Source organism: Cydia pomonella, chromosome 11 (genome assembly GCF_033807575.1).
Source record: "Cydia pomonella isolate Wapato2018A chromosome 11, ilCydPomo1, whole genome shotgun sequence".
NCBI classification, from domain to species: Eukaryota; Metazoa; Arthropoda; class Insecta; order Lepidoptera; family Tortricidae; genus Cydia; species Cydia pomonella.
In genome coordinates, this window is record NC_084713.1 from 16,218,942 (window position 1) to 16,246,365 (window position 27,424).

General features: G+C 35.8%; 1 protein-coding gene across 1 annotated transcript in view; it reads left to right on the forward strand.

Annotated features, from left to right (window-relative positions):
• Nucleotides 1-419: 419 nt before the first annotated feature.
• Nucleotides 420-27,424, forward strand: part of LOC133522996 (spondin-2) — a 61,322-nt gene continuing 34,317 nt past the window's right edge. Inside the window, exon 1 of the mRNA XM_061858490.1 lies at nucleotides 420-619. The gene's annotated coding sequence lies outside the window, so the exon portion shown is untranslated. The remainder of the gene's footprint in view (nucleotides 620-27,424) is intronic.

Sequence of the window (27,424 nt, forward strand, 5' to 3'; positions counted from 1 at the left end):
CTACATCCATAATTATATTCTTTCAAATAAGTAATCATAACCAAATATGTCTTTAAGACGTTTCAATCTCAATAACCTAAAAATTCATTAATTACTCGTAAGGAAACAAATAATACTCATGAATTACTTTCTATTTACTGTGTGCTTATGAAACATAAATACACAACCGGAAAATATAATTATAATAACTAGATAGAATGGTAAATACGTGTACATTTTCAAATTTACTCCTCTAATATACCAGGACTTCATAGCCAGTGAGCACGTCCAAGCGCCTCTCGAAACTAGGAAAAAAAGCACACGCTCCTGTTATCCCATTACACGTAGCCACATAAACATCTAATTCTTTCCTGCGCACCTGTGCCGTCCCTTTCCCGCAAATCGTCCCGCTCTCCCAATCGGGATATGGAACACGACAAGCGCCCAGTTTCAGCCGCCGGCTCGCACGGGACGGACGTGGCTCGCTGTGCTGTTACCCGTCTCGACACGTTTCATCCGCGTTTTTAAGGACCTTAATGAAAAATTGATGAAACGCTCTTAACGACTCCTCAGAGGTGTTCCTGTGGTTTCTAATTAAACTTTGTGCGCTAGGATTTCAAAGAACATGTAGCGATGCCCGGTGAGTATTTTCAGTGGCAATTTCAGGTAGATAAGGCAGACGATTTTGTGCGTTACGTTTGCTGTTATGTTAATTTAATTTGCTCTTTGGTTATTTAATCCTGCTAATTGCGTTCGGTTTGCGTTGATAATTTTAGCGCGCATCGGAGGTATGTAACATGTGACAATGTTTTTTTTTTTTATAATTATATTTTTACTACAAATGTGTACTGGATCAGCAGAGCGTATAAAATACTTGGATATCCGTACGGTAGTAAGCTTATTATTCTCGTTGTATCAAGAAGTAAACAAACAATCGTAGGCCAAAGGCAGTACTGTTGTCGTTCTCGCCATTACGAGTATAGCAATAAAGTTGAAGTAAACATAATAATACAAACAAATTATAAATATTTCATGAGAAATGTGTGCTTACATTCATTCATTTGGAAGTTACTCTAGTAAATGAATGATAGGGTAAGTATCGTTATTTTTTTGCACGTAGTACGAGAATAAATTTGTTATACATTTTAAATCCTTTTATATTACTTACTCAATTACATATTAGTACATTACGATACAAGTGCGAAAAATAGGAAATTCGAAACAAGTGACGATAAATTAAAACACGACCGAAGGGAGTGTTTTAAATCGACACGAGTTGCGAATTACCTTTTCGCACATGTATCGTACAACGTTTTACAGTACATATGGCTCTTTAAATGTTCGACACAGTAACGTAATATGCTAATTTTCGCACTAGTGCGGTAAAGTAGCACCATATGTACTGTAAAGGTACTTTACTGTATTTCTGTATTTGCTGGTTTCTTTCTTGAGCTTCTTTATCATGGTAACAAGCCGAAAGTTCTGTAATAAACATTTAATGTCTTCATCTCTTAGTTAACCTGTAGAATAAATATCCTTCCCGAACTCCAAAGAGCTGTAATACTTTTTTATTATTCACTTACCTTTTTTAAGCAAAGAAACTCTCAGGATTATATATTTTTTATTTCTTCATTTTCTGTATCTCTCATTTTGTCTTGTATTTATCTATCTACATAACAATAAATGTGTTGGAATATTTTGCCGCTCGTAGATTTTTATCTTCGACCCACTTATTTGTAAAGACGTCCAGTGTTTTTTCTCTCTCTTTTCTATAAAACGTCAGTGGCAAATTAGCGCACGGTGATGAGCCCACGGATAACTGTAACTATTAAAATACATATTAATGGGGTGCGACATGCGCGTTACCAATCTTTGAAGAACATTCACACTTTATTTTACCCCAAAAGCTAGGTACGTTCTAATTCTAAAAAAAAAAAACAAAAGGGAAATTGATTCATAAAATACCTAAATATTTGCATTTCTTGGTTACACCTGTAAAATTAGTTATGTAGAATCATTGAACCGAATCTCGTAGCTCCCGCGTAGCACTTGTTAACCTCATCGCTACGCCGTAGACGCAACCCACATTTTATTTTATTATTATACCTCCTTCATATTGTTATTTTCATTATTCTTTCATCGTCGATTCTGTATAGCACTTTTATTATGAGATAAAATGGGTTACTGTTCTGCGTTCTCGTCTTTGTACTGTTTTTTTTTTGTGGGGTATTCCACAATCAATGTGTTTGATGTTGAGGTTTTATTTAATCGCCTACTTACTTATATGTTTTAAAATCACTTTTATTTAACACTCGGTCGATTAGAAAAATGCCACATGTTAAAGTTAAAGTGTTAGGTTTTTATTTACACATTGACTAGTGTTTGGTGCGTGTTAATACATGTGCCTATTACCGCCAATAACAAATGTATTAACTCACAGTATACACTAATCAATGCGTAAACAGCTTTAGCTTAATTTTATTGTTTGGCAATTTTTATAGTTCACTGCTGAGGGACGTTGATCAATTTGCTAATTGTTATTTGTGCAACTGGCCATTAATTACAATAATTCTACGGATTACACTCACGTATTTTTAGCCCTTAATCTTCAAGTTTTATTATCAATTTATATTTTCTAGCAGTAATTTTACTATATAATTTGAGTTCTGGAAACAAATATATTAAGAGGATAGAACATGATCGTCCATACAAAAAGAAAAAACGTTTTTCCACTTCTATATATGTTCCATTCTCCATGATTTTTTTTTGTATATTACTGTAACAATGAAAAACTAAGTTTATAGGTTTTCCTTTTATTAAAAATTAGCAAAAAAATATATAAAAAAAAGCGAAATCTATAAACCTATAGAATAAATTACGCTGATTTGTCAAGATTTAGTTAGTGGAAAATGTTTTCTGTCGAAATGGAATTTCATAGAAAAAGTACCCTTATTTCATTAGATTCAAAAAGCTATTCTTCCTTGTAATGTCAAGAAATAATATCATCATGTTTTTAACGAATAATACCTAACAGTCCGTTTCGACGATGAAATCTTCATTTATTACTTCATTTATGACTAATACAGCGCAACCGTGGACTTGGGCCAATAATATTCAGAATCCTAAAATATGATATCAACTCGATTAAAATATCGGTGTCGCCCGCATACAAACGTGAGTGTGAATGCGTCTAACAGATATTTATAATAAATTGATAAGTATATTTTACGACGTAAATACGCCTCAATGTCATTGACATGATATCTGCCAATTCTTATGAATGTAATATTGCGCCGATAACAATGGTGGCCAAGGGTGCGATAAGCTTCCGTTATAAATGACTCATAATTGCATTATTTAATTACGCATCTCACTGCAGCTACTCTTGACTGGTAGAGAATGATGTATAGTATTAAGTTCGCCGTTTGTACAGTCAGCGTCAAATACTTTGTAGCAACCAAAGTAGCCAAATAGTTCGGTACACCATATATTTAGTATGGTGTACCGAACTATTTGGCCACTTTGACTGCTACAAAGTATTTGACGCTGACTGTACCTTTTCGTTATTCGCGAAAAAGAAAGAAAATCGAAAAAAATAGTTGCTTTGTGAGCTGTAGACCTCGATCTAATTACAATTTTTATTTAAGTTGTGTTCAGCAAGCAGAGTAAAGTATGATTTGCTTTTTTTCACTATTATAAGTATTATGGATCCCTAAATAATAAAAAATAAAAGTAAAAGAGCGAGAACGGTAACAAAGTTGTATATTTGCATACTCCAGACTATAAATACTAAAAATAAAAAAAGCCAAGGGTCAAATATTGAAGCCTATTCTGTGCTTATAATTTTTAAGTAGCTAGTGTAAGTTAAAACGCATTACGAATATAAAAATTTCAAGATTCTTTGAAACCGTAAAAACCTGCAGTAAAAAGTAGAATGACCCTTAAACAACTTTTGCTCGATAGGAACAAGTTCCAAACGTAGGTCTAAAACGCACATTTAAATGACTTGATTCCAACACTGATAGTGAAGTTGGATTTTTAATTTGACGATCCACTCCCAACCACGCAAAGGTATATGTTTAATCACAGTATTTCGAATAAAGGATAGTACGTTCGTAATGAAAAAGGTCATAGATGGGCGTAATGTTTATTTTTATGATGATTAAAAATTGTACGAAAATGAGTTTATATTCAACAACAATCCATTCAGCGGAAAAAACCTACTAATATAGCACCGTAAAATTTTCCTACTTTGCTCCCCTGTGGGTAATTTGCTCCAATTTTTATACTCAGGTAAACCAAAATGAATATAAATTTAGAATTGATTCGTTGGCAACACGTAGGATCTATTCTCTTTTTTGATGTGCGCCTATTTATTTACAAGGGTAACTTTAAAGTCCCTAAGTAAACTAGGTAGGAGCAAAGATACTCCAAAGAATAGGTAGGTATATTTTTTTCCTTATTCATTGGTTGAGATATAAAATATGTTTTTTTTTTATACCACGAAGGTGGCATACAAACTTACGGCCCACCTGATGGTGAGTCACCGTAGCCTATGGTCCACTTCAGAGGTGTTATATGCACGTTAACGGGCATTTAAAAATCGGTACACTCCTTGTTGAAGAAAAAAATACTGTAGACCCTCGGGAAAACCTCGGAAGGGAGCATTTTACAGCCTCATGTTTGAGTATATGTACTTCTTAATATCAGTTTAGCTGACTATATTTTGAAATGAATAGTTTAGAAAAATATTCAAAAATTCCTTAATTTAGAGTTAGCAAAACAACACCATTTTACTGAAATAGACATTGAAATTAGATTGAAAGTTGCTCATAAGGATATTAGTGGTTCCGAAATTGTGTAATTTCCACTACGACAAAACAAAGGCATTTTCGACTCAATTCCAGCGTGGTAAGATTGGAATTGCAATAGATGCCTGCAGGTTAGTTGCACTTCGGGCTCTGCCTGGCTGCGCAATTTGGCAGTGAGCTGACATTTGCTGCGGCGTAATTTACTGCCAGCACATTGAACATGACTTATTCGCGTATCTTGCCCGTGGAGCCATATTAGCTGGGGTCGGAATGGAGCCTACAATTGCTTTCTTTTTGTTTCTTCTCAGTTTTACATTGCACGCAGGTACCTCCTTATAGTATATATATATATATATTGTTTCGTTTATTTTTAGAAGCGACAACGCCGTAACTCAAGGCAGTGTTTCCGCAGTAACCTAACTTGTACCACCAGCCGTAAAAGTTTATGGCGACTTTATCAATGAATTCATTCATAATTTCTCCACGCAATTTCGCAGCTCACTTCTTTTGTGAACAGTTCATTTAGAACTGAAAAGTACCTATGCTTAAATCGTGTAATATTTGCTTGTTATTCAACAAAATGTGGTTAATCCTCAATTTTGTAAATAATTTGTAAAATAACCTACGAACGAGTGTCGTATTAGTTGCTTTAACAGCTAGCTAACATTTACAAAGCACTGACAAAATCCTCCTGAGTGCGGAGACATTAAATCCTTTTGCCAGTTTCAAAAGAACTCGCTCAAAAAGCCCGAAACGTCCCCTTTGTCTGTCGATTTAAAATCCTATTCGAATGTGATTGGAAATGAAGGTAGGTATACGCTTTGCCTTTTTATGCCCGTGGCAGGTAGAGCCGCGTTATTTTTCTGTAACCGTTTATAAAATGTTTCTTATAATGTAACGAACGCGAAGATAGCGCGAAATATTGCAGCTCAACTTACAAAATATAACTGTTTCTAAGATTTCTCCGTTACATTCCTTTCAATTTTCATTCACTTTTCAGTTACAATCATTTAATTACAACGCAACTCTAAAGACGGAGCTGTTGTGTGTTTCTAGTATTCGCTTCATTTTAAAAACCACTATCATTTGATTGTGGCATAAAATTAACATCTTAAAATTTTCGGACAAAGTATCTCGATAAAAAAACCGGATACGTTTCATTTCACGGAAAACCCGGAACGACCCAACCCTAGCGGCAGGGAGTGCAGCGAAATTTGCGCTCCATTATGGAGACCTGACATAGCGGAAATGAATTTAGTGTCACGTTCAATTTACTTCTTTGATAAACTCGCCACGCATGATAATTCTAAGAACCAGCATGCATCGTGTTACGAGGGAGGAAAAGATGATTTGTAACTACGGGGTAATTGTGAGCTGCCCTTTGTATCATGGAATGTTTTTTAAGTCAAAATTTAGAATTCTTGCTAGTAGGTAGTGTTACTACGCTGCCCCCGCGATTTTCCGTACTTATTGCAACCACGCGATATTGCTTTGTGCTACGTGTTGTGCGGTTTTAGGTCACTCAATCTTCATCGACTTAGGCATTCCGGCCAAATAAATTAGTTCTCTTTTTCTGAAGTCCTTTTACCACAATACTGGCAAGTGTGGCTGGTTACTAATTGTAGCTGGCCTTCACATTGCTATCATATTGATTACTGTTTAATGCGAATCTATAGGTACATTTGATACTTGCGTTCAGTGGTTAAATGTATGAACTCCCACTACACACTTATCAATGTGAAATCAGGTATGGTATGAAGGCCAGTTACATTACTCCCGCAGCCACACTTAGGGTTAAGGCGGGAACAGTGACTTAACGCAAACAGTACTCAGTAAACAGTACTCAGTCGCCCAAATATCGCTATACACTGTATACATACGTGTTAGAATAACCATTGCTCTTCCATTTGAATTTGTTCGATTACTGAATGTTTCTGTTGTATTAGCAGGGAAAGAAATAGCCTCTCTCGTGTTGGAATTAGGTTGAGTGAGCCATTGTACCCGGCAATTTTTTTTTCAGTTGCTGTTCCTTCCTTGAGTCTACCCATGTTAACTTTATCTTTTTTACTAGAAATATAGTGTTTTATTATTTAAGTAAAGAAATTAGCATCTCATAGATAAGGTATAACAAACTACCTTTTAAATTCCATCCATTCCGTAGCACATTAGAACTCCGAACATCCATTAGCTTATCTCGTGCTGATTTACAGTAACGTTATTATCATATTTCCACTTCTCTAACGCTCCGATGGAATTTTAAATCGCTCCGGAATTGCACTTTCAGAGACGTCAGTTATGTGAAAGAATGATTTTATGGCGATAAAATGTTTGCTTATTCTAGGTTCTAAAAATGTATATTTAGCATTGATGATTTAATACTGTAATATATAGAATATTCCTTTGGTTCTAGCTAAGTGCTCCCCGGCTTCACCGGGTTGATATAAACAGTGTAACATTAGTTAGCCATATTTTCGAGCGATGGGGCTATACCTTTGGTCTATGCTCTAGTAGATGGCGCCACTTTTTGATATTTAACAAATTTAACACAACAGTCTAATGACTTTCTAAAAGTTTTTATCATGTGTCGAAAGATGGCAGTAAATTTACTGTAGCTACAAAGTTTACTTTGACAATCCACCTCTATTTCAAATTATCTTTGACCATATTCGCTTAGGTGTTAGAAAAAGTGCGATAACTGTTGCTAAATAGCAGCGAGCCCACCACCAACACACCACTTCAATACTTCGACCAAAAAAAAAATTGGAAAATGTCACCTAAATAGTATTTTTACGAACCAAATTAATTTGGAAAACATAAAAATGTATTCTTTGGAATTGATATAAATTCACTCGCCATCTTGACTGCCATCTGACCTTCCAACCCAGATGGTAAACTAGGCCTTATTGGGATTAGTCCGGTTTCCTCGCGATGTTTTCCTTCACCGAAGAGCGAGAGGTAAATAATATTTCGTACATAAGTTCCGAAAAACTCATTGGTACGAGACGGGGTTTGAACCCGCGACCTCTGTATTGAAAGTAGCATGCTCTTACCGCTAGGCCACCAACGCTTCACCATCTCTACATAAAAATGACAAAAGTTAACAACGCTCAAATTAAATACTAAAACGGATACATCACTTTCTAAAACAAGACACAAATAAAATTAATTCAAGTCACAATAATACTTAAATAAACTTTAATGTTTCTTCATTTTATCGCCAAGTTTGAGGTTGGTATTTTCTTGTATAGTGATAAATCTGAAAATATTCCTATACTAGCGCCTTGAAAGCGGCAAACCGTTTCGAATATGTGAGCAGCACAGGGGCGTCGAATAAACTCGATAGAATATAATGAATATATTGAAACGTTAAATTAAATGTAAATTGAAACAATACCTAAAACTTAAAACAGTATTATTGATTTGAAAACAGCTGTTTACTACCAACTATCCACCAAAGTAAAATGTTTTCGGATGATTACATTATATTTCACAGGATTGTACTACTTAATAATTATTGTCATACTGAACAATGAACATGGGACAATCAATTGATATACGTACTCGTATAAGTAGCTTATTATAATATGTATCTTAACGCTGACGATGTATTGATTTTAGTAAAGAGCCCCGTTTGTCAAATTTTACAATAGATATTTCCACTGCAACTATAGATTTAAATATTTTTTTTGTTGTATAAATGTACTTTAGCTTTAAACTAGCTTTTAAGACAATGCTACGCCCTTGCAGGGTGACCATGTACCAAAATTTTTAAGTAACACCCTTCATAACCATGGTTTTTTGCATGAAATAAATCATGATGATTATGATGATAAACAGGCAACGATTAAATATTTTTATGAGGCTTGTTCTATTCAAATATGTTTAATTAATGTTATAATACCGATTTAATTCAATATCAGCGTGCCGCGCTCATTCACATACGAGTATAATATGACATTGTACAATCATAGCGCTTTAGTATTGGAAAAAAAAAATACTTGAACACTCCTGTATAATATTGTTGTTTTCTGTGGGTGGCTGAATCGGATATCCGATATTTGAAGGATCAATTAGTATCCACTTGAAATCTTTGAAGGTACGACTAGGCATTGATAACATTTTTGAAAGCCAGAGCCCAATGCAAATAGTTAAAAAAAGCGGTCAAGTGAGAGTTCGTTTTAATCGCGCACCGAGGGTTCCGTACAAACTTTCAATGATCTCGTGTAACAACTATAAAGGCGAAAGACTTTTGATCAGAAGTACCTATACTAAGTATAACTGTGTACAACGCCATCTATCGGCAAATTGTCTACCTAATTTGCGCGATGCAATGGTTTTAGAGTTTAATTCTTTATCATGTGAACCGATTTCCAAAATTGTTCTTTGATTTGAAAAAGAGTGTCTTTAATGTAATCTTATAGAAATATCAAGTGTAATAAACACACGTAAAGTTGGTTAAATTGCAAGCTGAATTCGGACATGTTTTTTTTTTTTTTATTAAATGAAAAGTTACAAAGTCTGGTCATAACAAAATGTTTTGGAATGTACAATTTGAGCTCTTTCAAATAATACCGCACTAGACCTAGTCTCTAGACTTTGAAATTTTGCTCCCCTTTATATTTTATTTTATTTATTAGGAGTATAGAGTAAAATATACATAAGGTTCTATTAAAACTACCGCATAAAATATGCATTTTCCTCCACGACAATCCTTATCGAGATACACATATTGGGCATTTTCCATAGTTAATAAAAAAAATACTTTCAATGTGTCCGGGTTAGCGTTGTTTATACATATGCCAAATCTCAAATCGACACATTATGTGGTTATCGAGATATTTAGCGATGTGACAGACAGACAGACGGACGGACGGACAGTCTTTTAGGGTTCCTTTTTTACCTTTTTGGTACGGAACCCTAAAAATATAATATGCTGAGCTGCGCTCATGGCTCCGCATGTTGCAATCTGGAAGTTCAGCTATGTTATTTTACGAGTCTGTCAATCAATCAAAAATGTACACATAAAAAAAGAAAACGTTTTTGCACTTCTAAATATGTTCCATTCTCCATGTTTTTTTTTTTTCAAATTAGCAAAACATTTTTTGATGCGAAACCTATTAACCTAGAATATATTACGCTGAAGCGATCGACATCAAAATCAAAGTGATTTGTCAAGAATTAGTTAGTGGAAAACGTTTACTTCCAAAATGGAATTTCATAGAAAAAGTACCGTTATTTCGTTACATTCAAAAAGCTAATCTTCCCTCGATTCGAAATATGATTTGCGTATAAAAACCTTAGACTTATATGCTCAACTAATCCTAAAACAAAAATGTTATTTAAAAATAATCTTTTTGTGTGATATAGGTACAGTTCTTAACCATATTTCATATGTAACAAAGAGGTATAAGGTAGCGGCAGCATTTTATTTACTCAACAGAATATACCAAGGTTGCGTCAATCCCTTCAGTGTATGAGCGTTATGCTAGTCACGGCTAAGCACAGCCATAAAGCGCTGTTTGCTGGAAATTGAAAGTGACTTTGGTTGTAAAACGTATCCCAGCGAATGGCTTGAAGCGCTTGAGGAAATATCAATTTAGGGTTACGTTTTTGTCTTATCTTTTTACTTAGTGTGGGAGGATAATGTACCTACTCGTAGTCATGGTTATGTTTTAGATTTCGGTTGGTTTAAATATTGCATGTAAGTATAATTGTAATGTTGGAAACTTTAGTTTACATTTGGTGACCGAGTGAAGACGAGATCTTTCTTTCAGATTGGGTAAAAATGCTTTTTATGGCTGCCCGGCTGTCAGTCCGGATGTTCTTTTCCAAGGGTCGTATTTGTCAACCGATTATCGTCAAATTATGTGAGTAGGCTGTTAATTATATTTCCTTCACCTAATACTAGTACTTTCTTGGATCCGACCTCCTCAAGACTGGCGACCGGTTTGCGACTCAGGGTTTCGGTATGTACGACACATATATGCTCTTGTGGCACGGACGTGGACCGACTGGGCCAGATAATCCATCTTCTCAAAAAAGTGCAGGTCGTTTTTCAAGACATGCGTCGCATAATGACATCGATATCTTGCCACCATCAATGTGCCTGCTCTTCTTGAGCCGACTGGCATTATAGGACTGATGGCAAGAGGCCTGGTGGGGTGCCCTTGGTTCCTTGGAGCTTGGGACGAATATTAGTGTGGTATTCTACCTGCATAGACACACTGGCACCGTCCCACCTTCAACGGACTAATGTAAAAGCGGGCGCAGCGGCGGCGGAAAGCGCAGAAATTTTGAAACGTAATAAAAATAAGAGCCTCGGTAGAGAGTACCATTTTGTACCATTTGGCGTTGAAATTCTAGGTCCATGGGGTCCCAGCGTGCACAAGTTTTTTGGAGAAATCGCGAAACGTTAATTTTAATTAAAAAAAAAATGGAAAGTCAGCTCCTGATAGCGGAAACAAAAGTTCTCAGGAAGATCCTGAGACCTGACGATGGCTCCTGAAGGATCCGGGAAAATGCCGAGATCGAGGAGTTGGTGGCTGAGCCCAATATCATCGGCGTAACTAAATCCCACAGACTTCGCTGGCTCGGTCACCTACTCAGAATGGGGAGGATCAGGCAGTCAAGGAAGCGGCGACCAACTTGGGGCGACCAACCGGCCGTCAAACGATCGGGCGCCCCAGGTACTGCTGGTGTGATGTCGTGGAGGCGGACCTGCGTCGGCTAAATGCCAATTCATGGCAGGAAACCGCGCTGGATCGGGACAGGTGGCGTTCTTTCGTTTCGGAGGCCAAGATTCTTTTTGGATCGATGAGCCAAAGCAGTTTGTTAGTTTAGTTGTATAATTTTTTGGCGATTCAGTTGTTGGAAATGGTTCGTGAAGCCTTTAAGTTAATGCTTTAGTTAATTTGTGACATTCATCAGAGAAGGAAATCATAAGTATATTAATAGTATATTACGATATAAGTGCCAAAAATAGGATATTACATATTCGAACACGTATCGTACAACGTTTTTCGACACACTAGTGCGGTAAAGTAGCACCAGATGTACTGTAAAAAGTGTTTTCAACACACTTGCTCAAAACGACGTTTTTATTCCACCGATTTTTGGCTCATAATCTTAGATATTAAACACGCGTGCTTTTTCAGTATATTATAACACTTGGGCTTTTTCATTATATTATCCGACTGAGTTAAGAAGGCAATTGATTGCAAATAATATGCATGGAAACGGAGCCTTCTTAATTTGGTCGAGTAATACATTTTTTTTTCTAATCAACTAATAGGTTTCAAATGTTAGTTCAAAGAGGTTTAATCACACCAAACATAATTTATAGATTAAATTATCTCGTAAATTACATTAATGAATAAACATAACATTTTATCGATTTGATCTCCATCCGTCGAAAAGAAATACGAAAATATTAGCTTTTTTACATTTTTTTATTGGCTGTTTGAGTGTTTGTCGAATTCGTGCGCGTTTTTGTCTTGCGCGCGCATTGGAATCGTGCGTAAAAAGAATAACGCGCCAGCAATTTTCCGTATTTGTCATAAAAATAAAAAAGCCAAGAGCCGAGAACGATAGCTTTTTACCATCAAAATCGGGTGAAAAATAATTGGCGGCATATGAAACTTTTATTCAATGGAAAATCAGCAAAAACGCCCAGTCTTTCTTGGAAAACGTGTTGGTAGCTTATTCCAATGAACTGGCGAATAAGTGCCTACAAGCCCAGCACGCTTTGGTGCAATTATTCGATGTTAAAACTGTAAGCTACCATTTTGAAAATTGTAGGTACCTTTACTGTTTTGACAAAAAAATCTGATTTATTAGTTTTGTTTTTTCCCCGCAAGTGTGTTGAAAAACGTCGTATGAAACGCGTGTGCATTGGTCATTACCCACATCGGCTTTCTTATTGCGCGCTCGCTTACAGCTCGCGCGCACAATATCGCCTCGTGTGTGATGACTGATGACCAACTTAGCACACTTGTATCATAATGTATGTATAATCATTGCTTCTGGTTGTTTCATGTCAACATTTCATTTCAAATAGGTAGGTAGGTACATACTTATATACACCCATACACATGGGTATAATGTAATGTAGGCAGTAGCATGGTTAAAAAGTCATAATATTTATTGGATATGAAGAAACATATTATTTACAAATCCAGGTATTTGATCGAATATCGATACAAACCGAGCTCCTTCAGGCGACTTTCGAATAAACACAGTATACATGATAAATTTTATTGGTTTGAAATCTTGGCAGATATGTCGAAGGATTATCATGTAAGCGTTACACTTTTTGATGCCACCTTAGTAATTAGCACGGTATAACTACATTTAAAATTTTGTTGAACTGTCATTTGATATTTACCAGAGCTTCTCGGGATAACATAGTGAGAAAACCTGGACAGTGCACACAGCTGCCAAGGAATTCAAAGGCGTATAAAGTTCCCAATCCATCTCTGAGTAATGAGCAATAGGACGTATGGCGTCTGTAAGTATATTTAAATAACTAATGCTAATAATAGGTTAAAGTTACAGCTATCGTTCTGGAAATCACAATTTAGCACGACATGCTTCAGTCATCCTTCAAAATTGTGCATGTCAATAGGTGCGGTTAGGTCCGCCCGCACGTCGGGCATGAGAAATATTGTTTTTTAATTGTAAAAACCCCTAGATTTCAAGGCGAAGGGAAGGCCGGGTAATCATGAACGCTGGATAATCGTGAACGCAGCCGTTTCACTATGAAAAGAGAAAAATAACATGATCTCACTCATCGTCATCGTAGAAATGACGCCATCACTACTGCCAAGCGACTAGCGGAGCATTACGGGTGCACAGAATTCAAATTAAAACTAATTCAAATATTTGCTTACTTTCGTTGCAATTTTCCCATAAATAGACACATGGTAACTTATAAAGTAATAGCTCTAATACGACATTTATTTTCATAAATAATTAGTAGTTGAGGATTCAATTACGAATTACATAGGGCGGGGCCAAACATATATATATTTAAATTAAAAGTACTTCTCCATTTTACTTCAATTCTCTACTTTAAAGAAGTAATTCTCAGTTTTACGTTTGTTTAAAATGGATCCATAAAAAGTGTACAGACGGGTAATCGTCTTCACTTGGCTAATCTCATTTTTAGCTTAGTCTGGGTCAATTGTGTTGTGAACGATCTTAACCGTCCCATTAGGTATTCGTGATTACAGGTGTCGGGTAAACACGAACACTAGGAGGTTTTGTTTTTGTTATAAAAAAATGATTAAATAAAGATAAATTTATACTGTTTAAAGTACGATAATCTACCTTTCAGAAAAAAGTATTACAGTTAACTAACAAATACTATGTTTTGATTTATTCCAAAACACCCCTAGGTGTTCGTAATTATCCCGCCATCCCCCAAGTAACACCGAACATTCTTTTCTCACGAGTCAAAATTCTACAACTTCAGGTAGATTCTACCATTGGCAGAAACTTTCTTGATAAAATTTGTAAGAAGTAAAAGCCATTCATAAAAAAAATGTAACGAAGTTGTGATACAACTAAATGTTTATTAAGTCAATTAAATTAGGCTGACACATTTGGCACTAAAACTGGGTCACAACACTGTATTTTTTCGTCAAACCCACACTTTATAACTTAAAATTCAACACGTTTAGCCGTAATGCCTCGTCAAAGCATTTAATAAATGCCGCTTTAAAACTGAGAGAGGTTTCCGTGAGTGGAGTGGCGACGTGAAAGCATTATTCTGCAAGGTGAGAGTTTCTCTGCAAAGACGAGTGTGGACGGCGGTTGTGGTCTGAGAGTCGAGAAAATGGCTGAAAAATAAAGGTACATCAAGAGAACTGGAGATAAATGTTTATATAGCCAATTATACACAAAATTTCAATGACCAAGGAAGCTCGGGCAGGACCGATGTAGGTTTAACATTCATTTTTCTGCAACTCTTTTTTTAGAACCTCGCACTACGAATCTTAAATTATCCTAATAGACCAGTTTTTTTATGTGTATTTTTTAACAAAAACAAGTTCACTGTAAAAGATAATTGTAAGACATAAAATGTTTATTAGAAAGTAATGATTCACACCGCGAGTCGCTTTTGTTTTGCTCCGCGCGGAACATCTGCGAAGATTTATTCGTGGCTCGCTTTTGACACTGTAAAGGCCTTTCATACTTCTAAAACGTTATTTACTCGTAATATTTACGGACACCCGCTAGCAAAGCCATGTGAATAGTGACTTTTTGTGAAGATACTGTATAGCTTTGTTTAAGGATTTATATTTGAAGATAAAAGCTATACTATGCATGCGTCCCCCGTGCAAATTCCTTGAAAGAAAGTAGGTACTAGGTATTCTACGATACACTTAACTACCTCCATACTAACTGTTACTACTACTTTGAATGCGGGTAGAGGTCAACTGTACGAGTGAGAAGGTGTTTTTAATTTATCTAAAACATCTGTATGTATTGTTGATGGTAACATTTAGTCAACTAACCTAATAAAGTCTTCGTAAAAATGAGTCAAAATTAACCGGTATCAAACCAGTGTGCTGTAAAAAAGTAAAATCCCTTTTTCACCATAGGGGATTCACACGACCAAATTCATTTTTTGACTTACGCTTATTATAAACAAAAATCTTTTAAACGCTATAAAAAACGCGAGTATTTTATGAAGCAACAGATAAAACTATGTAAATCAAGAGCACTGAACCCACAAACAATGCGGCACTACTACATGCACTCGATCGGATTGAGCGAAAGCGTCTACAATTCGCAGTTACGAGTCAGCGAGCACGGATTTTCATTTGTGAGATACTTAAAATGAAATGTCAGTGAAGACATTGATTGGATACGACGCTGACGTAAGGAAGTTAGATGTGTAGCGACCTTGATTGAAACTATGCTAGAGTTTGTGCGGAAAGAAAAGAGTCATGGAATGCCCAATATATTCCACGACTCTTCTCTTTCCGAACAAACTTTAATAAATATTTATTTTTAGTTATTTCAGAACAGTTCAAATACAAATACCTAAGTATATTTTAAAACATGGCCGCAGACCCGGCGTGAGCTTGTCAAGACACTTTTACTATTGGTTCATGTTTAAGCTCCAACTTCCCCGCTAGCCTGCCCCTCAGGTGACGCTTCGGGCCTTCGGCCCTACGCGGAGCTCGGCCTTCGGTCTTCGCAAGCCTTGAGCCTTCGGCCCGCCGGCTTCGGATAAATAGGCGGAAAGAGCTTACATGTTATTTTATTACAATGCGTTAAGCATTACAAAAAAACTAGAAACAATTTTAAATTGCTTTGCATTATGAGAAAACTTTGAATAATAACATAATTAAAATCGTATTTGTACTCGAGAACACTTAGTAACTACTTAAGTTTTTAGTTTCTTTGAAACAAAATAAATGTACTTTTACCCTTTAGTGCCAAAGTTTCACGACAAAGTTCTGAAAGACAATTTAGAATTCGTTGGTAAATGACATTGGTTTTTAAATTAAGTTGAATTTGGACTTTTTGGTCCACTTTGTTAAAAAACTTGGTATGTTTTTCTTAGAGCATTTTTATCATAATTATTATATTTAGCGGTGGTGCCCACTAGGGATATGATGTCTGACTTTTAATCTGGAGGTCGCTAGTTTTTCGGAACTTATGTGCGGAATATTATTAGATATTCACTACTAGCTTTTCGCTGAAGAAAAATATCGTGAGGAAACCTGCATACATCCGCGAAGAAATTCAAAGCAGTATTTGAAGTCCCCAACTCACATTGAGACAGCGTGAGGTCTATAGCCCAAGCCCTCTCGCGCATGAGAGGAGGCCGTGCCCAGCAGTGGGGTGTATATAAGCTTTATTATTATTATTATGTATTATTATGTACAAAAATATAATTCCAAGAAAAAAACAGGGAACATTTTAAAAATACAGATGCTTGGACTTGGTATTGAAAAAGTGACATAATAAATTTTTAAAAAAACCAGCGACAATTACCTACAATATTACTACAATTGAATACAAAATAAATAAGTAGTAAGGTAAAAAATTATAAATTAAAAATAGTAATGTGAGGATCAGATAAAATTGAAATCCGGTATCTGTATATTTCCCATGTTCCAGCAAATGGGCGTGATTGTGTGCATTAATCAGTCCATTTCACGGAAAAGTCACACTTTGCGTAGAATTTTTACGCTCTACACCTCGCGCCGAGCGATCTCTCGGTCGATATCTTAGAATAGACGCAAAATGGGTCATCGCTCGGCGACAACAGACAGCCGAAGCTCCAGATAAATTTATCGGGCGACTCTCGTATGAACTAATAGATTGTTTTGTCGTGGAAATCGACGGAACGGGCTCGTACATGTTCTTTTTTGGTGTTAAATCGAGTTAAAAGTTGCAGGCAGAAAATGGGTTTTAACTTTTTCGTTAAATGCAAAAAGTCAGAGCAAAACCGATAGTTAGAAAAGTTTTATCGTTGGCATTGAAACTCGACTGCTTTATTTAATTGGGCATGATTTAACCTGATATCAATTTTTACAATATTTTTAGTTTAACGATTTGCATTGCAGCTTTTATGATTATTTTTTTATACTACGTCGGTGGCAAACAAGCAAACGGCCCGCCTGATGGTAAGCAGTCTCCGTAGCCTATGTAAGCCTGCATGAAGGATGCGTGCCTGCTGTATGTAGGATGCGTGAGTATAATTATGTAGGCTTTTAGATCAAAAAATATATTTATTTTTCTGCATTGGATAATAGTTTTATGCGTGGCAGTTACATTAAAACTATTGGAATGTCAACGTTATTTTGGTGCCAGCAGTTTCTCGTAGTGTCATAACATAATAACTCAGACACAGATCATAATACAAAGTCGATTTGTAGCAAGGTCATACCTCAGATGTTGACAAAAGTTTCTTTCAGTAGTAAACGTTAATGAGATTCTTATATTATGCAGAGATAGTAAGCTGTTTGTTTATATTTTACGATGTCATTTTTAACTAAGTATATTATTTCAGATCCCTTTGTTTCGCATAATTATTGAAAGTCATATTGTAATGATAGTCATATTATCATTAGTCATAACTCTGAATCCGTTAATTTTTCAGGAATTTCCTTAGGTTATCCTATATATAGGTTAGGTTTGTTTTATGGCAATCCTGAAAAAACCAAATTATGGCTAACGAAAATGCGGACAAACAATACATTATGTCTTAAAACTTTATGGGAAACAATAGAGACCCATATTATTTACGATGTGGAAGATACACTAGACGAGTTTTTATTTTATTTTAATATATTTATTGAATCCCCTAAGCCTTAATCCCAAATAACGTCATAATAGAAAATTACTAAAAATCTGGTTTCAAAAATTAAAAGTGTTTATCTATTTATTTAGACTTCAGCAGTATCTCATAGTCTACAATACTTAAGAAAGCGTACTTTTACATGAACAAATAACGATATTAGCAGCTTATGTATTTTGTATAATGCCTCAAGGGCCTATTTTAGATTTAAGTTATAGTAATACGAAACACCTTTGTATTTTTATATGATAACGTGAAATTGTATTTATTGTTTATGTAACTAAAAAAGCTTGTTGTGAAAAGACACTGATCAGTACGAGATATGTCACAGACATCTTTAGTTGTTAGTTTGCTGCATATATTTTTTTGTATTTAAGCTAAATTAATTATAACGGACTTATGGATTTAAACTAAGCAAAACAATAGAGCAGAGGTGTTTAATAACTACAATTAAATAATATACAAATTGGTACAGAACATTTATTCTGATTTTTCCTTTATCCTTTCGACTGAACTAAACAATCGAAAATCGTAAGAGTCCATTATTTCGACGAATTGGCTGTCAATTCTGTGAAAGCATTGCCGTGTAGACCAAACAATAGGTATTTTTCCCCACACCAGCCGACCATTTCGATTTTACATTGTTCCCTCGATAATTAAGATAAATGATCGGAGTATGAACGATTTTATCGTACAATGGACAAATTTGAAAAATCAATTTGAGCCTTTTGTTGATTGGCGTAAGGTATAAATTGGTGGTGATTGAAAAGGTTGACGTTATCTGTCTCAATTAGTGGCCAGTATTAAAACTAGCTTACGCTCTATTAGCAACTTTGTATGCTTTTTGTGTGTTGATGTGGTTTTAGGGATGTAAATTATCGTTACATGTCTCTCGGCGCGCAGTTCTTAAACGTTTTTGACAGCATGATAATAATAACATAAACTAATTCTAATATTTGCCATTTTTTCTTAAATTCCAACGGAAGTTTTTTATAGAACAATCCTTATTGGACATGAAGCATAAGGACCCTTCTCTAATGGAAAGCCACATATTGCTCGCTTAAATATAATTAACAGAATTTTGGCTGGCGCCAAAACTGACTTTGCTTTAATTACTCGACACTTTTTAAGCCAGTGACTAATGTCACGGTCGCGTGGGTTCAAGTTTGCGACTTTTAAATTAGACGTCGCCCTTAGGTTCGAATCTTGATTCGTACCAATGAGTTTGTTTGGATCTTATGTATAAAATATTATAAGCATAATATTTTCTGTTTGCGCGAAGAGGTTTGTGTCCAGCAGGATGACAAATCTCTCCATGAAGATGAATTTGATAAGTTCGCCTTTGACTACACAATTATTTTCTATTTGATGTAATCAATATTTATTTCTCTCATACAATAAAATGTTTACTTACTTATTTACTTACATTTCTTCAACCAGAAATGTCACTTATAGCACTGTCAGATCATATCCATAAAAAATCCAGATCAAATTAATACTTGTTAATATAATCAGAAGACTCTTCAAAAACGACAATACTGCAACCACCACCTGTGCCATCTCCGGTCAAAATAAGCTACACTTAAAATATTAAAGGTTGAAACTTTAAAATGTATATCCAGCGAAACGTATAAATTCTTAAAACAGCTTACTTAATAGCCGAATCAATTAACATTTTAAAGTTCGCCGTAAACTTACATCCCCGCAGTTTGGGAACATTTTGAATTATTAAATCTTCATTAGACACTGTATCTCAAACTTGGCATCGTAACTTGGCGCTAGTATTTTAATATGCCGGGAATATTTACTGAGCAATTTTGAATATTGCGTCTGGATTATTTAAGTTGGATGGCAGATTTATCAGGTTGTTTAGGTTGCTTTTAATTTAAAAGTTTAGGGTTATTTACAAATAATTATTAAGAAAAAAGGAAAAGAAGTAAGCTGGCATCGCATTTCTTTCGTATACACTGTTGGAATAATATGTTGCATAAGCTATGAAATTATTATTTTTACATCATAATGTATATAATTAAACAATCAGTAGTATAACATTTTGATAAGAGGTGGAAAACTATTAATTTAATGAAACCTGCATTATTCTGTACCCCTAGTGTAAATTTAGTCGATAGCGAAACGTGACGTACGCGTTTGCGTTAAGTCTCATTTTGTATGGGTTTTTGAACAGCACGCCAAGCGGGACGTTTTGGAAAGTCAAAAATCTCATACAAAATGACACTTAACGCAAACGCGTACGTCACGTTTCGCTGTCGAAAATATTTAAACTAGGGGTACTGATGTCTATGTTATGACTTGTCTGTCTTTGATTAATGCGACGTTATTAATTTCGTCAAAACATAACTAAATTGATTTATAATCATATACACTCCAAGAGTTAGAGCCGTCCATGAGCTATGGTGACTGCTTACCATCAGGTGGGCCGTAAGTTTGTTTGCCACCGACGTGGTATAAATACCTACTATAAAAAAATACCTACTAAATATACGTAGTTGCTGTCACTGCAAATAAATATGGCGTAAGGCTTAGAACTAGAACGCACTGACTGCGATTAATATCTTCCGGTTCCAGAACCGCAAAAGGTGTAACGTTCGGCATGCTTCACAAGCGTACGCACTTGCAACACTGAAACCACAAGAAACTAATCGCAGTGCGTTCTAAGCCTTAGTCATGAATGTTTGTCATATCTAACAAACCGTTGAACATCATTTGTCCCTCTCCGTTATTTTGTTGACAATTTTATTTCTTAGAGGTCGATGAGTTGTATAAATCACTCCCTATTTATACCTAATACAAAGACAAATATTGAAAGCTTGGTTGTAAACAGTTACGGGCTATACAAACATGGTTTGCCGCAGTTTACCAAAACTTGCACTTTGGGTAATAGGCGACAATATATATACATAAAAGGATAAATACATAGAAAACACCCTTAAAATATTAGAATTTGTAAGAAACAAATATTTGTGATAAACACATTAAGCTCTTATGCAGGGATTTTGCAATACAAATACTGATTCTTGACATATAATAGTGTTATCGGTAACCGCGGGCGTTTAAAACAAAGGGGGAGCGCGGGGCAACTTGGCAATAGCGAGGGGAACTGGGGTTTATGGGATCATAAAATAGGGGCAAAACAAATATTGGTGGCGAAAATTTGATGATTTTATTAAGAAAGATAAATGAAGGTTCGTGCTCTTTTTGAAAAAGGGTTGGTTGGATTAATTGAACTTTCTAAATCCACCTTCAAGTATACAGTTTTTTTTTTCACTAATACACGTATATCACAAATCCATCAAGAATTTTAATGAAGATTTAAGTGTTATTCACAAATTCTGTCTTTTATGTGATTTATGTCGCACTACCTCTACTTGCGGGTGCATTCTGCACTTTCATACCGACTGAGATAGCATAAATACTCGTAGTTTATTGACAAATACATATGTAACAGTCACGATAGTTTTTTGCCATCATTTTATGTTGTATGTTAATAAAATATGCCTATACATCGAAGTTATCCAAAACGTATAGGCCAATAAAAAAAAATGGTCCGTTTTTCAGAGCAAGCCAATTCTTTGGGGAGTTGGTCTGAAATAGGGATTGCTCCTGGTACAGAGTTTGTATGGCGAGAACCGGGAATTCCCGGTTCCGGTACTGTATTTGTAGGTATAGAAAACCAGTACCGGCAGCACTCCCTAGTCTGAAATCCAAACGCTTAATGTTTCCATACGAACACATGTTTTTCTATGTGTTCGAAGGAACCATGTTTGAAAAATAAGTTTTTTGCAAAATAAGCCTTTATCGCTGACTGTAGTTTTGTTTACACAAGCAACTAAAACTCATCGAGACAAGTCTAACAACCCCAAATACACTCAGTATCCCAGAGTTATCATGGCCACCTTCGGTTTCCATCATCAGATCAGCTCCATGCTCCAATATTGCATTGTCATGCAAATTACATAATATGTCAAATATACAAATTTTAATGTCAATGCAGCATGGCGGGAAACAGCGAAAAAAGCCGTACAACGACCGCAATGACCACGACTACTCTGACAAGAGTATACGACTAAGAAGAAGATACTAACAGGGCAAGTTAAATAAAAGCTTGTGAAAGCTTAATCAAAAAAGTTTATAACCTGAAGCTACCGCAAGCAACTATATCTGTATAAAACGCATAGGAATTATTGATAAAATCTTTATTTTCCTAATTTTTCTCCAACTTCCGATCGACTTCCGATTTTAAAGCCCGGTCACGCTCGCGCGCTCGTTTCGAAGTTCTAACGTTTAAATTGAATGGTGCCTTGTAACGCATTCAGGGGTGATTACAGCTTATTGCTTTCAGGATAGGCCCCCAGATTTCATTGAAAAGTTACGCCCGCTAGAAATCTTGGCTGCCGAAGCTTTGTTTGGTTTAATACTTTCTTTTTTCGTAGTCGGAATAAAGTGGCAGTTTTTTCTGTAGTTCTACGTATATAATAGTAGATAGTTTCACTTCAGGATATGGCCCGAGAGTTCACAATAGTGAATGCTACTTTAGTGTTTGCTATTTCTTGATATTGTATTTGCAGTCCAGACAGAAATGACATGAATAATATTTGCATTTTATTCAAATTTTCGTATTAATATGCGGTCAATTAGAAATGTAATTACTTAAGTTATCGGTTAGGTAAGTTCCTTACTAGTTCTAATCCGCAATCGAGAAGTTACGACTTAAGAAATCTCGGCTTATAAATGTACAGTGTGCTGCAGAGATAAAATACCCACCCTGCAGTTGGCCGTTCGACTGACGTTGTCATAAAAACACCATTTCAACTGTGTTTGGGTTGGTGGTGGTTTCGATTTCAAAATAGGCTAATATTATTTATTTTCAAGATACGAGAGAAATATCTGCAAGATAATATATGTGGTAACTAAATGCTGTCTGCTCTGTTCCACCCATCTCTTAGGATATAGACATTGCACTAGTAGGAAGTACATACATCATTTATTACAATAAATAATAGTTAAACAGTCTTCATATTGGTATTAATTAATTACCGTTGGACCATTGGAGCATCCCGATATCACAATATACAAGAATAAACTGTATGGAAAAAAGGTGATTGTCATGAATGGCGTCTAGCGGATGCTATCACCTTTAAGATGACGTTGGGATGGCAACTGCAGCTGCATTACTGTTTACTGTTGTACTCGTAACATTACTGCTGCGGCCTCGACGCGGGCACTGTATCCGTCAATTTTCTTAATATAATGTGCGACTGGTTGAATGTCATAATTGTGGCAGTAATGCGGCGGCGAACGTCACTCATTTTACCAAGGAAATAGACAGACAACGGCAATATCGACACCTGATGAAAATCTTTACATTATTGGCCCATAGATAAATATCTTAAAACGAAATACACAGAATTAGGGAGCCGGCCGCGGAACTGCCGGAACTTCACACACAACAACAACAAATAATAGTAACAAATAAAAGTAAAGTCGCAACAGTAATGCAGCTGCAATGGACATCCCAAATTTCACCTTTGGTTGCGTTCGGATGGGGACTACAGTTGCACTATTGTTGCGACATAGACGCCAGCGCTGTCGTTATCAATTTACTTGATAAAATGAGTGACAAATTGAACGTTCAAATCGCGTCAGTAATGCCACAAACCTTTCCATCCTAACATTACCTTTATTAAGGTTAGGTTAAGGTTAGTAAGTATTTGTTCATTCAACCTACGCTGATATCATCACATACAACCGTAACACATGCAACCGTCCGTTGGCCTGCAGAAGTGAACGAAATCCAAACAATGTTACTTTTTATGAAGCGAAAATGCAATTTTTTTCAGCATTGACTTGTTTGATATTCCTTTAACCCTACCGTTTTCCATTAGCGTAAGCCGTTCACGTATAAACACATAGTTCAAAAAGGGTGAATAGGATTAAAAACCCCCATGCCGTGACGTCAGCAGTTTCCGGAAATATTGGAAAAATATTGCTGCAGAACGGAACGGGCTTAAGCGCCTCACCGTTGAAAAAATATATAACCTCTTTTTATTAGCTTTAAAGTGAAACGGCTTATATATAAAGAGTACATATTGTATTGTTTGCAAAAAGGAACCGGAGGCCACAGTAATGCGATGCGATACAAAACCACGGGGCATCTCTTCTTCTCCCTTGTCACCCTATGAATCATGAGGATTGCATGAGGATTGTGATATTACTATTATAACGAAGGCCACACGGTGCATCTAACACGTCAGCAGAGCTACTCTTTGTGCGGATCTGACCACTGGCATGGCAGCCATGGGCCCTGCCCCGCCGCCAGCGGCACATGTATTTTATACTATTTTTATACTTGATATTTATATTCAAATTATAAATGATCCAAAAACAGTAGAAACTTAAATAAAGAAATACTAATATTAGAGTTAATGGACGATTAGTTACTCGCTTAGCTATATAATATTTTTATACATTTTCTCACTTTAGCATTTTGTCTCCACGAAATCTCGCACCTTTTTATTTATTTTAGAGCGTCGTTAATAATGGTTTACGATCCTGTCACAATTAGGTCCCTTTTCTTTGAGTCACACAAAGTCACTTGCGCTTTTATGGTCCCGGGTACCGAGGTCCAGGGATGACCCTTTAGGGCGGCTCATCTCGTGATATTTATTGCCCTTATGTTGAGTGCCTCGGTTTTTTGAAATGAAGGTTTCAGGTGCCATTTGTTTTATGGCATTTATGTTTTATGTAAAATTTACTGGACTGTAAGAAAGCGCCCTTATTTTCAGGACTACGGCCATACGGCTTGAGTTTTTTATTCGAATTTAGAAAAATCACAGTATAAAATTTAAAATTCACTCGCTTCTTCTCCCATTTAGAATAATGACTTCCGTGATAAAAACTAATCTACATGTAAGGACTCATGCTAAAGACCTATCTTCATTCCAAATTTAAATTTCATTTAAATCGGCTTAGCAATTTTAGCTTAAAGAGTCATCACATAGTCAGTTTCGCATTTTAATATTAATACATAGTAGGAAAATATATAGTAAAGTTCTGTTTACGTCATCTCATCAATCATATTATATTTTCTTACCAGTTTATAATGCCCTAGAAAGCTCAATGTGTCCTCTGAATCCATACGACTGAGGAACCATGTCACGTCGGGCATTGAACTTATCTATTTCAAGATGATATATTCGAATCGCGAACATTGTATCGTTACTATAAAATATTTAGTCATTTATGACGTATAATTAAAAGTTGATAGATTTGTACTTTCTATGCCAAGAAAAATATATAAAAATGTAAAAAACTCAATGGTTTGGTATTTTTGGACATGCTAGTACGTTAACACCACATCGTCTTTGACTTGGTGAACGTTGATTCAAACTATGAAGCTATTAGTTTAATTTTAGTTAATTTCAAGCTACTAAAACTACTACTTTGTGAATAATAAATATGAGCTACTAATATTATAAAGATATTAAGTTGAGCACTAAGAGCGCTGGTGATCTAGCGGTAAGAAGAGCGCTGGTGGCCTAGCGGTAAGAAAGGCGCTGGTGGCCTAGCGGTAAGAGCGTGCGACTTTCAATCCGGAGTTTGCGGGTTCAAACCCTGGCTCATACCAATGAGTTTTTCGGAACTTATGTACGAAATGTCATTTGATATTTACCAGTCGCTTTTCGGTGAAGGAAAACTTCGTAAGGAAAATCCCAATAAGGCTTAGTTTACCTTCTGGGTTGTAAGGTCAGATGGCAGTCACTTTCGTGAAAACTAGAGCCTACGCCAATTCTTGGGATTAGTTGCCAAGCGGACCCAGGCTCCCATGAGTCGTGGCAAAAATGCCGGGACAACGCGAGGAAGATGATTAAGTTGAGCACTAATATGGATACGTCTTTGTGAAATAAATGCAGGTCTTTAACATATTAGCTAAATACTTCATGCCAGTAGATCGCAAACAGTCACGATCATAATGTTGCTTTACATTACGATTAGGCATAATATACCTATCATATTAGGTTAATTGAGATGATGATACGTTGATGTATGTGTACGATAGGATTTTAAACTTTACAAGAAATAAATAGAAAACGAGTAATGTATCCCAATACATTAGCCACAAAAAAATAGAGAAATTTAAAAAAAAAAATCCAGACCGCAAACTTCCAAAATCAATTTTTAGTAACTACCAAAATAAATACTAAACTTACCATTAAAATTAAAGCTCGCGAATTTTTCAAACCAGTACCCCTAGTGTAAGTTTGATCGACATCATAACGTGACGAACGCGTTTGCGTTAAGTGTCATTTTGTATAGGATTTTGAGTTTCCAAAACGTCCCGCTTGGCGCGCTCTTTCTAAATCACATACAAAATGAGACTAAACGCAAACGCGGACGTCACGTTTCGAAATCGAATTTATTTACACTAGGGGTACAGGAAACAAAAATAACTCAATGAAAACAAATTATGCTCCTCCCTAAATAACTGTAAAAGAAACTAATAATTGCATAACAGACTGCGTAATAGCATGCCGTAAAGTACTAGCCAATTAACCAATTCTGTATCGACGTTAGCAACAAATTGGTCTATTACGAGGTAATTGACAAACTATTAAAAGGTTGGACATTCCGTGTCCATCACGGATAAAACTTAGAATTCTGGACATTATAGTAAGCGCGTTTTGACTCAATGTCCCGTAATGACATGAATTCATTAGAGACCATTCTGTACAATTTCACATTATTGCAAGTAGGTGTGGCAGTAAATGACCTGATTACACTCACACTAGATCTCGCATTAGGAAGCATTTACAACAGAACTACCATTTATATGAACATAGTTACTATATGATATTAGTTCAGGTCTTAGAACAATTAACCAAATGTCAGATAAACGTTAGTCCATACATAAATATCACGTGAGTCACGTGAGTATGACCATTGGCCGAGGTTTTCGACGGAGGGGATTGGTTAAATGGTCAGGTAGTCCAACTTTAGCCTTTCTTGCGTGCGAAATATGCACGCGTCCTCGTCTTGCTTTAGTTTTTAAAAAATGAATACTTTATATATTTAAAAATGATCTGACAAGGAGGCCGATTTTGATATATCAATCTGTGACTGTTTTGATCTGAAGATCGCTCATGATTGAAACGCACGCACCAATCACCAAGACGATCGTCAAGGGCATATCAAAACTATAACAAATTTTTAAATCAGAATTGTCCTCATGGTTTGTTGTAGAATAAAATAGCGTGCCATGCAATTAAAGGGTGCGTCTAAAAGAATGGTATCATATTTT